We start from the raw sequence: 14,370 nt of genomic DNA, 5'->3' as shown, positions 1-14,370 counted from the left end.
TTTGGTTTCTTTTTCCTAGGTGCAGAACTTGGCATTTATCCCTGTTAAATGTCATTCTGTTGTTTTCTGCCCAGCACTCCAGTCTATCCAGATCACTTTGAATTTTGTTTCTGTCTTCCAAAGTATTAGCTATCCCGCCCAATTTGGTGTCATCTGCAAATCTGATCAGCATTCCCTGCACCTCCTCCTCCAAGTCATTAATACAAATGTTGAAGAGCACTGGGCCCAGGACTGAGCCCTGCAGTACCCCACTCGTTACCTCTCCCCAGTTTGAGAAGGTCCCATTGATAAGCACTCTTTGAATCTGATTCTGTAGCCAACTGTGGATCCACCGGATTGTTGTTTCACCTAGCCCACTTTGAGCTAGTTTGCTCATCAGGAGATCATGGGGCACGTTGTTGAAAGCTTTGCTGAAGTCGAGGTATATGATGTCTACAGCATTCCCATGGTCTACAAGGGAGGTTACTTGATCAAAAAATGAGATCAGATTTGTCTGGCAAGACTTGTTCTTGACAAATCTATGTTGGCTTCGAGTAATCACTGCATTATTTTCAAGGTGCTTCCAGATGGATTCCTTTATCATCTGCTCCAGAATTTTCCCAGGGATTGATGTCAGACTGACTGGTCTGTAGTTCCCAGGTTCCTCCTTTTTACCCTTTTTCAAGATAGGGACAACATTAGCCCTCCTCCAGTCATCTGGCACTTCCCCCGTCCTCCATGATTTCTCAAAGAGAATAGACAGCAGTTCTGAGAGTTCTCCTGCCAGTTCCTTTATTACTCTAGAATGCAGTTCATCTGGCCCTGGAGATTTGAACTCATTCAAAGGAATTAGGTGTTCCTTGACCATATGCCTATCGATCTCAAGCTGCAATCCTGCCCCTTCAGCCTGTACTTCGCCTTTGCCAGGGGGGGTCATAGACCCTGTTTTGGGAGAAGACTGAGCCAAAGTAGGAATTGAGCACCTCTGCCTTTTCTTTGTCATCTGTTATCATTTTGCCATCCTTATTTAATAGCTGAACAACCATTTCTTTCCTCTACCTTTTACTATGCACGTAGCTGAAGAAAGCCTTTTTGTTCTTTTTATTATCCCTCGCTAACCTCAGCTTGTTCTCAGCTTTAGCCTTCCTGATGCCATCCCTGCAATTCTGTGCTACCTGCCTGTACTCTTCCTTTGTTACTTGGCCTTCTTTCCACTTCCTCTATGTGTCCTTTTTTGTTTTCAGGTCATCCCTAAGCTTTTTGTGAAGCCACATTGGCTTCTTCTGTTGTCTTCCACCTTTTCTTCTTGTTGGAATTGTTTGTGATTGTGCCTTGAGAATTTCCTTTTTTAAAAGCTCCCACCCATCTTTGACTCCTTTTCTTGTTAGCATCACTTGCCATGGGACCTTACTGATCATTGTTCTGAGTTTATTAAAATCAGCTTTCCTAAAATCCAGGGTACACGTTTGATTACACTCGGTTTTTGCTTCCCTTAGAACCAAGAACTCAAGTACAACATGGTCGCTTTCCCCCAGAGTTCCTGTAACTGCTACTTTATCCACTAAGTCATCTCTGTTGGTTAGGATCAAGTCAAGGATAGCCGATCCTCTAGTTCCTTGCTCTACTTTCTGTAGGAGGAAGTTATCCATCACACAAGTCAGGAATTTCCTGGAGGGGCCATGTTTTGCAGAATTTGTCTCCCAACAAATATCGGGGAAATTGAAGTCCCCCATTACTACTACATCATGCTTCCTTAAAACATTGGCTATTTGCTTTTCAAAAGTTTCATCTTCTTCTTCGCCTTGGTTGGATGGCCAGTAGTAGACTCCGACCACCAGGCTCCTATTATTCTTTGCTCCTTTTATTTTGATCCAGATGCTCTTGATGGGGCTACCAAGCTCATCCTCCTGTATTTCTGTGCAGAGATATGTATTTTTCACATACAGTGAAAAACCCCACCTCCCGTTATGTTCCTCCTGTTCTTTTTGAACAAGTTATATCCTTCAATTGCTGTACTCCAGTCATGAGAGTCATCCCACCAAGTCTCAGTTATACCTATCAAGTCATAATTTCCCTCCTGTATTAAGAGTTCAAGTTCGTTCCGTTTGTTTCCCATACTCTGGGCATTAGTATATAGATGTCATACCAGCCTAACTTAGGGTGCATTCCTATACTGAAGTTACACCAACTCAGGGGCTTTGGGATTTAGTGGAAGCCCAACTATGCCAGTGCAACACCAGATATGCTGCCAACATGACAGCTACACTCACAAAACTGAATCAGCAGTGTGATGTTGCTGCAAAAAAGGCAAATGCAATTTTAGGTTGCATCAATGGAAGTATCGTTTCTAAGAGAGCAATCCTGTGGCTCCTAGACAGAGTCTGGGGGGGGGGGGCATAGGATAGTTCAGATCCAACAGCATGCCGACCTCGGATACAGAAGTCCAAGCTCCTTGCCCCCTCCCCATGCCCTCGCAGCCAGTGTAGAGAGAACCGTAGCTGCTACCTCTCTAAGGTCGCAAAGGTGACTTTGGAGGGGAGGGAAAGGGTGTGTGCTGGTGGACAGGGAGGGGATGGCTTAGGCCATATCCCACGCCTCCCCATCCTCCTTCCCTCCCCCTCCCTGATGCCTCAGCTAGAGAGGAGAAAATGCCCATCTAGCTAAAATGCAGAGCTAAGGGAGCACGGAGGCAAAGATCGCCTCCACCACTCCACCCTCTCTGCATTGGATGGCTGTAAGCCTCGGAGTTCAGAGGTTTATGGCCATCCCCATAGGATTGCGCCCTAAATCACAGGAATGGATGGACCACTTTACTCCATGCTGGTCAGACCTCACCTCGAAAATTGTGTCCGGTTCTGGACACCACACTTTAAGAAAGTTTTGGATAAATTGGAATGAGTTCAGAGAAGGGCAACAAAGACGATCAGGGGACTAGAAACAGAGTCATATGCGGAAAGATCGAAGGAACTGGGTATGTTCAGTCTTGAGAAGAGAAAAGTCTTGAGATCTTTTTACCTCAGTGCTATTTCACGCATTATGCCCCCCCACCCCCCCTCCAAGCTGCTATTAGACTTGTGGAAGGGGGGGAATACAGATATTTTCAGGTAAGACTTGCCTGCCAGTTTTACCAAGCCTTGGGGAAAGATTTAGGCTTCTCTGTGTTTGGACAAACACATATTTAAGGATTATTTATTTATCTATCTATCTATTACATTTCTATACTGTCTAATAGCTCAAGCTCTCTAGGCAGTTCACAACAATTATTATGATCTAAAAAAAAATATATTAGTAGCATTGCTGCCACTATTATCGATGTGTGCTTACACAATGGTAAATAAAACTATCACAGTTTGTCCATTCCGTGTGATTAGCTGAACATTTCATTAGGCTCTCAGAAGTAAGTTCCATTGAGTTCAATGGGGCTTACTTCCAGGTAGGTGGGTATAGGATTGCAGCCTGAGTTAGGAGGCTGTTAAGAACATTTATTTGCTCAGGAAAGGATAGTTTCTTCGGTATGTATATGTGCTATGTTCTTCCCAGCTTCTTGGGCAAAGGTCTTTAACTTCATTTTCTACCTAATACTTTTGACTAGGGATGCCATGGATTGAACCAGGGACCCTCTGCACACACAAAGCATGTGTTATACCACTGAGTTCTGGCTCTTCCCCTTTCTCTCAAGAGCTCAGTGTGGAATACACTAGGTATGTCTGTTTGTTCTCACAATAGCCCTTTAAGGTAGGTTAAGATGATGAATTATCAACTCATAATTATAATTATATAGATTATAGATGATAATTTATTATATTATAATTGATAATTATAATTATTAAGATTGCTGGGAGAATTATCAACAACCTCCGATATGCAGACGATACCACCCTAATGGCAGAAAGCGAAGAGGATCTAAAGAGCCTCTTGTTGAGGGTGAAAGAGGAGAGTGCAAAAGCTGGTTTGAAACTCAACATTAAAAAAACCAAGGTCATGGCATCTGGCCCCATCACTTCCTGGCATATAGAAGGGGAAGAAATGGAAGCAGTGACAGATTTTACTTTCTTGGGCTCCAAGATCACCGCAGATGGTGACTGTAGCCATGAAATTAAAAGACGCTTGCTCCTTGGGAGGAAAGCTATGGCAAACCTAGACAGCATAGTACGAAGCAGAGACATCACCTTGCCGACAAAGGTCCGCATAATCAAAGCTATGGTTTTCCCAGTAGCAATGTATGGCTGTGAGAGCTGGACTATAAGGAAGGCTGAGCACCGAAGAATTGATGCTTTCGAACTGTGGTGCTGGAGAAGACTCTTACGAGTCCCCTGGACTGCAAAGAGGTCAGATCAGTCAATCCTAAAGGAAATCAACCCTGAGTGCTCATTGGAAGGACAGATACTGAAGCTGAAGCTCAAATATTTTGGCCACCTAATGTGAAAACTCTCTGGAAAAGACCCTGATGCTGGGAAAGACTGAAGGCAAAAGGAGAAGGGGACGGCAGAGGATGAGATGGCTAGATAGTATCACCGATGCAATGAATATGAACTTGAGCACACTCCAGGAGAGAGCGCAGGACAGGAAGGCCTGGCGTGCTATGGTCCATGGGGTCACGAAGAGTCGGACATGACTGAACAACTGAACAACAACAACAACAAGATGATGAAAAATGGGAGGGCCAAGGTTAATGTTTAATGGCTGGGCAGGGATTTGAACGGCTGTCTCTCCAGTCTAAGGGCTTTTTCACACAGAACTTTTATCCTGCTATTAAGCTTGCTCACTCATGAAGTTCATAGGCCCTTTAGATGACGCCGTTAACCTCCAGGGCATCTCCTGGGCTAAATGACCTTTATTCCGTTTTTAAATAGATCCGGAGATAATGAGCTATCAAATTGCACTTGTGTTCCACTTGAGTTCCCTCTATGAAAAAGGAAAAGCCACAAGAAGAGGAGCTAGACCAATGAAACACATGGAAGACTCAGATAAGGGGGAGAAGGGGGGAGAAAAGGAAGCGCATGTAAAGGGAGTCTGTTGTGATCCTACATTTAAAATGGAAGCAGAAAGCCCCATTTTAAATGCACGATTTTAGGCTGGTGTAGAGATGCTCTTTGTCCCAAACTCTATCCGCTGTACACCACTAGCTCTCTTGCTTTTGTGATCCCCCTCGCCCTGGCCTTTTTTCCAAAGGGTCACAAACAATAAATGCTCATTTGTTAATTGTTGTGCAGAGTCTGCAAGTCCTTCCTCAGGGTTCCACTTCTGCATGTGGATATCACATTGTTTCCAAGCGCTCAAAAGCACAATATATTGCATCTGGGAAAATGAGATAAATCACCCAGATGTTTGTTATTACGCAAGCTTGTGAGCCCGGAATGCAGTTGTGCCTGACTGAGGGAAACTAATCGATATTTCCTGGAACATCCCCAAAGAGGCACTGGCAGAGAAACACAAGCTCTCTTCTTCTGTTCTTCAGGGAAAAGAGGGTCCAAACAGCTGTTGGCTGAAAAGATTCAACAGCAGTTCCAAGGGGTAAAGGAAATGAGGTCGGCTACTTTTCCTGTTATTCTTGTCAGCCACCAAGTTTGCTTGTTTGTTTATTTAATCATATGATGTAGTTGTGTGCTGTCCTGCCATACAACTCTAAGAGCTTTATTACACGAGGCTGTTCATCAGCTGTATGCACTTTCAGTTTCATCGCAGAATTGAGATCCCAGCATTACATGAGGAGCATTTCCTTTCCTGCTTTTCCACTACATAACCTCTAGGTGGCACTGTGGTATAGCCGAATAGTGCAAATACACAAGAGGAAATCAAATTTTCTTTCACTTTCACAATTAAGGGCACAATCCTATGCGCGTTTGGACAGACAAAAGGCCTACAACTCCCAGCATTCCCCAGCCGGCTGGTGAATGCTGGGAGTTGTAGGCCTTTTGTCTGTCCAAATGCGCATAGGATTGCGCCCTAAATGTCACATTTTTCCTGCTCTAAAAGCTCCTAATGAGTAGGGAATGATGAGCGCATGATAAATGCCTTGTGTAGAAAAGCCCTAATACTCAATTTCTAATAAAAGTACTATTTTAAAAAGCAAGACCACTCCTTTTCTCACTAATGCCTCACTGTTTCATAACTTCTCTTTGTCTCTCTGGGTGCTTCCAGATGATTGAGGCTTTTATTGTGCAACCACCCTGCCTCATTCACAAGTTGCCCACCCATTTTAAAGGCACAAAAGTCCACCCTGTTCCCTGCTGCATCTAATCACCTTGTGTGGATTTCCCACCTTCCTTTGCTGGTGTGTATATTGAGGCAATTTTTTAAAAAGGAGGATGAACAGAAGGACTTGGCCCTTCCCCCGCCTCAATTACATTATGTAATTGTGATATTATGATATTAAGCTATTTCCATTAGACTGGAGCTTGTATTATCATTGAACAAAAGATTCAATATGCCTGGGACATACAGCCTTCCCCAACCTGGCACCCTCCAGATATGTTGGACTACAACTCCCAGCATCCCAGCCAGAATGGCTGGCTTGGGGATGTTGGGAGTTGTAGTCCAACACATCTGGGGGGCACCAGGTTGGGGAAGGCTGATTATGGTGGGGAAAGGCCATCATACCAAGCCCCTATAAACCAGCTTACAAGAGATCTGCTATCTAGGCCTAGATAAAAGCTTATTATCCCAGTACCCTGCAGCCCCCTCCATTTGTACTCAAGATCCGCAAGCTCACCCAGGCATGCAACAGCCTGGAAGTGTAACAAAATCCTTTTTGTTTTACCTTATGGTTGTTTTTTTGGCAGAAGAATTCTGCAGAATGCATATGCTTGCTTGAGTTTTGTTTTGTTGGTTGCCAGCATAGTCAAAGGTACTGATGGTTCCTTTGCTATAGGATTCTCATCAGAGGTCACTGAGATTTGTAAATGAAGCTCTTTTTGAAAATAAATAATTAAAAAAAGGAAACAAGCTTAAGAAAACAGGAAAAATGTAAGATAGAGCATACCTCAAATTGCCCTTCCTCCCCACGCCCTACAAAGGAAACAAACAAAAAAACACCACACAGTAAAGGGCAGGTCAGGTGCAGCCTTATCCTATTCCTTGTTTACTCAAGGGGAAGTTAAATGGGGGTTATTCCCATGTCAATGTGCATGTTGCAGCCACAGCAGCAGGTTCAATAGAGAGCGACGTACCTGCAACAGCCTTCCCCAACCTTGTTCCCGCCAGATGTTCTGGACTACAGCTCCCAGCATTCCTGGCCACTGGCCATGCTGGCTGGGGCTGATGGGAGTTGAAAGCACCAGGCTGCCCTCCAGCACCACTGGAGGGCACCAGATTGGAGAAGGCCGTTGCCGGCAGAAACGAGAAGCTTGCATCGTTTCTCACGCTAGCTTCTGCAGGCTAGCAATACAGCCACAGATGCCCGCCTGTGCGGGCTTCCCCCGCGTCGCTGGCTCCGTTCTTTCAGGCTCGCTTATCTCTGCGGCTTCAAGCCGTTCTTCAGAGCGAAATGGGGAAGTTTGCTGATTAGCTGTTCGGCTTGTCAATCACACGCCCGGGGAAATTCCAGAGTGGGCGGTTCTGAGTCACGCTTCCTCCTCTGGGCAGCCCAGCCGGAGAGGAAGTAGAAGGATGTCAGCGGTGCAAAGCGCAGCAAGTGCGGGAGCTGGCCGGAGCCCCGTCCCGAGATCATTCACAGGTAGGACCGGCGCCTACGCCCCTCTCCCCCGCATTCTCCCATGGGCGAAAGTCGAGTCCGTTGCCCCAGCGTGGAATCCCTGGGAAGAAGGAAGGAGGGAGGGACGTGTGTCGTGCTCAGCGCTCGGGAGAGCCGAGTTACCGGGCTCAGCTGGGATGCTCGGTGCAAGTGATACTGGCTGGGGAAATAAACGGGGTGCCTCTCATATTTTGTGGAACCCTGAAGTCTGGGAAGCAAGGGCAGAATCCTTCAAAGCAAGACCAACCAAGTCAAGACTGGATCTACTTCTGCTTTAATAAGGGATTGTATTGCTCCTGATGGTGGCAGAGGCAGGCATGATCTAATTCGGACCCAAAATATGGCACCTTAAAGACAAATATATTTATTCTGCCATAAGCTTTTGTGGACTGTAGCCCTCCACAAAAGCTTCTGCTAGAATACATTTGTTAGTCTTTAAGGTGCCGCATGACTGTTGTTTTTGCTGCAACGGACTAACACAGCTGCTTTCTGGAAATCGTAACTTGGACCAATTTCGTCAGTGTCTGGTAAATGATTTCCCTCTAACGTGCATTGTATATATCATAGTTGTCCTCTTAGACAGCATAAGAGTTAGCTGTAGATTTGTGTTGTGATCTTGAATGCCAGTGTAAGCAATTAAAGTGGTTAGCACTTAAGAAAAGGCTTGCGAGTGCTGTTTGTCCCATTTATTTATTTATTTTACTACATTTCTATACTGCCCAAAAGCTGAAGCTCTCTGGGTGGTTTGATGATGGTAGATCTAGATTTTGTTGAGAGGTCAATTTTCTTTCAAAAGTTGAAAGAAGACTTTGTAAAAAGGACCCTGGCAGTGACAATAACATAGTACATCTGTCAGTTCTTCTTCTCAAAGTATTACCCCCCCTTGTTTAAAAGGAGGTCAAATCTGTTATGTTAATGAGGTGCACACATTTTGGGAGCATGAGTGGAAAGATCATGTCAGACTGTGATGCCATGTAAATGAGTAAAATGATTTACTAATTTGTTGAGTGTTGCTCTTGGCTTTGGACCAGTTGACCTGCCTAGATACTTATGACACCAAGCGCCCAATAATTTTCATGTAGTTCTACTGATTGCAGTGGAGGTTACTCCCCGATAAATGTGCATGGCATTGTAGTCTTAACTTCATGCATTTATGTGAATTCTATTCTCCTCCCAAGGGGTCCAGGATAGCATATAAGGAGGTATACCATTTTATGCCCTCATAATTACCATGAGGCTAAGTTGGGAGACAGTGGCTACCTAGTGAGCTTCTTGGTTGAGCAGAGAATTGAACCCATTTCTCCTCGGTACAAACCCAAAACACTTTCCATTGAACCATCTGGGCGTTTCAGATAATTTTCTTCTTCAGGTACTTTTCCTTCTCAGAATAAGGTATTACCGCTATTTTACAGTTGAGGAAAACAAAGCTGAGGGTAAGTGGTTACAGTACATACGTGACAATGAACTTGGTGCTGCAGTGTTATACATGCTTTGGAATATGCTCCAATGCAGCCTGCCTTAACTGGGTGCCCCGTCCAGATGTTTTGGTCTTCACCTCCCACCAGCCCTAGCCAGCATGGTCAACAATGAGGAATGCTGGGAGTTCTAGTCTGAAACATCTGGAGGGTAACCAGATTGGGGAAGACTGTCTCAATGGTATGTAGTGTTGAGTAAAAATGCATGAAATTGGGTTGGAAGTCTGTATTCACATATTTGGACTTGCTACAGGGTTAACTGCAAATATTTTGTGGGCAGTAACTTCGAAAGAAACAGGAAATAAGAGAAAGGTATATCGCCTCTCTAAGAGCAGTTACCCTGATAAACATTAACTCAGCTTCTTCAAAGTGTAAACTCGTATTGTTTATGCCACTGTAAATTTACAGTCAAGGAAAGGGTAAAGCACATCATAATCTTGCTGTTGTGGTCTAACTTGGGAAGGTGACTTCTAAACTAGGGAGAAGCATGCTGCTAATATATACCTAGTTCCAAAGATGCTTTCCTGCTCTGTGATCAAGGGTGCTTCCAGATGAGGCATCTGTTACTTCTTTTTTTTATCTCTTAGTGGCTTCTGGTACCGTTGACCAACGTATCCTCCTGGATCGGTTCCGTGAGTTGGGGGCACCAGTTTATGCTGGCTTGGCTTTTACATATGGGGTCAGTTCCAGAGAATAACTTTGGGTGACTGTGCCTCAGCCCCTGGCAATTGAATTGTGGGGTGCCACAGGGTAGCATTCTGTCACCAATGTTGTTTAACATCTTTACGAAGCCATAGGAAGCAATCATTAGGAGATTCGGAGCAGTATGCTGATGACACAGCTCTATTTATCTGTAAGATCTGAATCAGGAGAAGCCGTGTACATTTTGACCCCGTGCCTGAATGCAGTTATGGGCTAGTTGTGGGCTAGTAAACTGAGGTTGAATCCTGTTAAGTAGAGACCTTATGGGTGGGCGGTTCCCAGGTCCAGGAACTGGGGTATTTGCTTGTTCCGGACAGGGTTGCACTCCATCTGTAGGAGCAGGTATGTAGTTTGGAGGTGCTCCTGGATCTAACCTTGTCACTGGGGGTTCAGGTGACCTCAGTGGCCCACAGCTCCCATTACCAACTTCAGTTGGTGGGCCAGCTACACCCATTCTTGGATGGGATAGCCTAGCCACTGTGATGCATGCACTGGTAACCTCACGGCTAGTCTACTATAATCTGCTGTATTTGGGGCTGTCCTTGTGCTTGATTCAGAAGCTGCAGCTAGTGCAGAATGCAGCAGCTAGGATGTTCAGAGGAGCTCCTACCTATATACATATTACGCCTGTGTTAAAAGAACTGTACAGGCTGCCTATTAGGTTCCAAGCCATGTTCAAGATTCTTATGTTGACATACAATGCCCTAAACAACTTGGCTTCAGACCGCCTGCCACTATATATACCCAGTTGACCCCTGAGATAATCTGAAGAGGCTTTAATGGTTGTTCCATGACTAATAGAATGTCACCAGGTAATATCACAAAAGTGGGCTGTCTCATTAGTGGTGCTCACTCTCTAGAACACTCTCCCATGCGTGGTCTGAGAAGCAGAAACTATGCCACGTTTCAAACGCCTCTTGAAAATGTATCTGTTTATACAGGTTTTACCTAGCCTGTAATGGACTACAGCTCTACTCTGTTTTGTATTTGTTTTTGCTATAATGTTCTTAATTATTTTTATTTTGGTTTTATTGTAAGACAAATGGATTTTAGTGTAACCGCTTAGAGATTTGATTATATTAAGTGCTGTATATGCATTATAAATAAATACGTGCATTAAAACAGAGCCAAGGCTTTTCCATTTGTACTTTTCTATGTGGGAATTTGCTGAAGCAGTCAGCCAACAGGGCAGCAAGTACATTCTGTGAACATTCTCACATCTTTCCACAGGTAATGGTCACTGAGAATGGGTAGTTAACTGCTGTTTTATAGGCCATTAAAAAAAAATCCCACGATGCACAATCACACTATGCCAACAGCAGCAGCTCAAGCAGGCTCCTACTAGTGTCTCTTTAGCTCTTAACTTATTATTCTAATATCCTTTTGCTTATAATATAGAAGGTGCTTTTGTGAATATATTTGCTTCTTCACTGGTCCTGAGACATGGTGTCAGCTATTCCTTCCTATAGGTCTTTAGCAGGGGTAGCCAGATGTTTTTGGACTGCAATTCCCATCAGCCCTAGCCAGCATAGCCAACTGTGGGGGGTGATGGGGCTTGCAGTCCAAAAAGCAATAGGATCTTCAGCCCGAGAACAGCCATTTCCCGCAAGCTACATTTGCTCTTGGCACAGACTATTGTTGTTGTTGTTGTTGTTGTTCAGTCGTTCAGTCGTGTCCGACTCTTCGTGACCCCATGGACCATAGCACGCCAGGCCTTCCTGTCCTGCGCTCTCTCCCAGTGTGTGCTCAAGTTCATATTCATTGCATCGGTGATACTATCTAGCCATCTCATCCTCTGCCGTCCCCTTCTCCTTTTGCCTTCAGTCTTTCCCAGCATCAGGGTCTTTTCCAGAGAGTTTTCTCTTCACATTAGGTGGCCAAAATATTTGAGCTTCAGCTTCAATATCTGTCCTTCCAATGAGCAGTCAGGGTTGATTTCCTTTAGGATTGACTGATCTGACCTCCTTGCAGTCCAGGGGACTCGTAAGAGTCTTCTCCAGCACCACAGTTCGAAAGCATCAATTCTTCGGCGCTCAGCCTTCCTTATAGTCCAGCTCTCACAGCCATACATTACTACTGGGAAAACCATAGCTTTGATTAGACGGACCTTTGTCGGCAAGGTGATGTCTCTGCTTCGTACTATGCTGTCTAGGTTTGCTATAGCTTTGCTCCCAAGGAGCAAGCGTCTTTTAATTTCATGGCTACAGTCACCGTCTGCGGTGATCTTGGAGCCCAAGAAAGTAAAATCTGTCACTGCTTCCATTTCTTCCCCTTCTATATGCCAGGAAGTGATGGGGCCAGATGCCATGATCTTGGTTTTTTTAATGTTGAGTTTCAAACCAGCTTTTGCACTCTCCTCTTTCACCCTCAACAAGAGGCTCTTTAGATCCTCTTAGCTTTCTGCCATTAGGGTGGTATCATCTGCATATCGGAGGTTGTTGATAATTCTCCCGGCAATCTTAATTCCGACCTGCGATTCATCCAACCCGGCGTTTCTCATGATGTACTCTGCATATAAGTTAAATAAGCAGGGTGACAATATGCAGCCTTGTCGTACTCCTTTCCCAATGTTGAACCAATCGGTTGTTCCATGTCTGGTTCTTACTGTTGCTTCTTGACCCTCGTACAAGTTTCTCAGGAGACAGGTAAGGTGGTCTGATACTCCCATCACTTTAAGAATTTGCCACAGTTTGTTGTGATCCACACAATTGAATACCACCTCATTAATATTGGAGTACTAGCAGTGGGATTTTGGTGTGTAAGCATTTCCACTGATGGCATTATTAGATTAACAGTGCAATCCTATCCATTCCTGCTTAGAAGAAGCCCCATTGAGTTCGATGGGACTTACTCCCAGGTAAATAGGTATAGGATTGTAGCCTCAATATGTCAGTGTTATTACCTCACTCAGTGGTGCTGTTGGTTGTGTGTCTTGCCCAGCTCTCTTAAATGTGAATGGTTTGGTAATCCTGCATTCCTCTTTTCAGGCAATCCAAGGGTTACTTCACGAGCTATTCTGGGAACGGAGCAGATGGAATTTTGACTCTTGGGTTATGTACTGATGCTTTCCTATAAGCAAGGCTGAAATCACTTTTAGTCTTCTTCATAACGGGATGATCTTGGGAAAGGTTTGCTTTTGAGTAGCTTTCTGATGGAGTAGTTTGAGTGGCTTTCCAAGCTGTAGTTGTGTTTCCCGAAGGTAAGACCCAGCTTTGGTAAAACATGGGCAGGTGTAACTACAAGACCAGAAGAAGGATTTCTTTCTTTAGCTATTGTCTTAGGACCTTTTGAGGCAATCAGTTTCTTAAGCAACGAACGTATAGTACTGAGGTCTCAGATGTGGTGCCTATGAGCACCTGTGTGCCCATGGACACCACTTGGTACTCACCAGGCTCTCTGCCCCTCCTGATTTTTACTTCATTTCTTAACATTTTTAACATTACAAGAATTTTTTTTAACTGGGAGTCTGAAATCCTTAGTAGTCTTGTTTGCAGGGCATGGAGAGAGACAAGTGGGTTTGTGAGGGAGATGTATTGTGAGGCACACTCTTATCCAGCAAAGCCAAATGCCAGGAGAAATGTTACTAGTCCTCAGAAAATCAATCTGTTACTCTATGTCTGGTATCTGACACTGTACATCCCCAAATACTCGCCTTTCTCACTAATCCATGAATTCCATTCTTGCCTGCTGCAGACTGAAATGCTACCACCTAAGCCAGACACTCTAATACAGGGGTAGGGAACCTCTTTCAGCCCAAGGGCTGAATTCAGTTTTGGAGAAGCTCTTGGGGGCTGCATTCCAGTGATGGACTGGGCCAAAGGCAAAGGGGGTGAAGCCAAAGGCAAAAGAGGTGGGGCCAAAATACAACCCCACCCCCACCCCGGATTTTGTAGCTTAAAGCTCTTACTGCCAGTAAACCTTAGGGGAGGCATCTCAAGAATGGGGGGGAAATTGCACAAAAGCCGGGAAAGTAACGAATAATTGGTGGTTAGGGGAAAGGGTGTGGGGCCAGGAGAAGGGGATGTAGCCATCTGGGGAACCATGGAGGGCCAGGCTGGGACCCCAGGAGGGCTGGATTTGGCCCCTGGGCCTGAGATTCCCCATCCCTGCTCTAATATAAAGTTCCAAACTCCCTTTAATCCCTCTTTCTGCTCTGCATAATACTGTGCATGCTGTTCCAAATTGCCCACTGACCCAGGGCCTTTAACCTTTTTGTGCTTGATAAAGGTTTGCCTGCCCTTTGGGCCTTTAACCTTTTTGTGCTTGATAAAGGTTTGCCTGCCCTTTGGGCCTTTCTTACTTGCATGGACCCTTGATACATCTCATTTAGGCTCATTCTAATGACTGCCCGAAGCCTCCTAGAAACAGGCTTGTACCTCCTTCCCATTAGCAGGTTTGATTATAAGAAGAGGTCTACCTATTGCTGGACATCAAGCCCTTCTGTGATTTTATTGGACTAGGCTGGGAGAGGATATGCTGAAGAATGCGTTCTTGGCTCATTAGTTCGAATCCTACAATGTC

At 44.8% G+C, this 14,370-nt stretch overlaps 1 protein-coding gene across 6 annotated transcripts in view; it reads left to right on the top strand.

The window, feature by feature from the left end:
- The first annotated feature begins 7,573 nt into the window (after window positions 1–7,573).
- Window positions 7,574–14,370, top strand: part of TNIP1 (TNFAIP3 interacting protein 1) — a 78,964-nt gene continuing 72,167 nt past the window's right edge. For all 6 annotated transcript variants that reach the window (XM_084839179.1, XM_084839177.1, XM_084839174.1 and 3 more), the window contains exon 1: window positions 7,574–7,654. The gene's annotated coding sequence lies outside the window, so the exon portion shown is untranslated. The remainder of the gene's footprint in view (window positions 7,655–14,370) is intronic.

The sequence above is a fragment of the Heloderma suspectum genome, chromosome 2, assembly GCF_057233095.1.
Source record: "Heloderma suspectum isolate Gila_16-S chromosome 2, 16-S_ref, whole genome shotgun sequence".
Lineage (NCBI taxonomy): Eukaryota > Metazoa > Chordata > Lepidosauria > Squamata > Helodermatidae > Heloderma > Heloderma suspectum.
The sequence above is the reverse complement of the archived record's forward strand: the minus strand, read 5'-3'. Positions and strand labels throughout refer to the sequence as shown.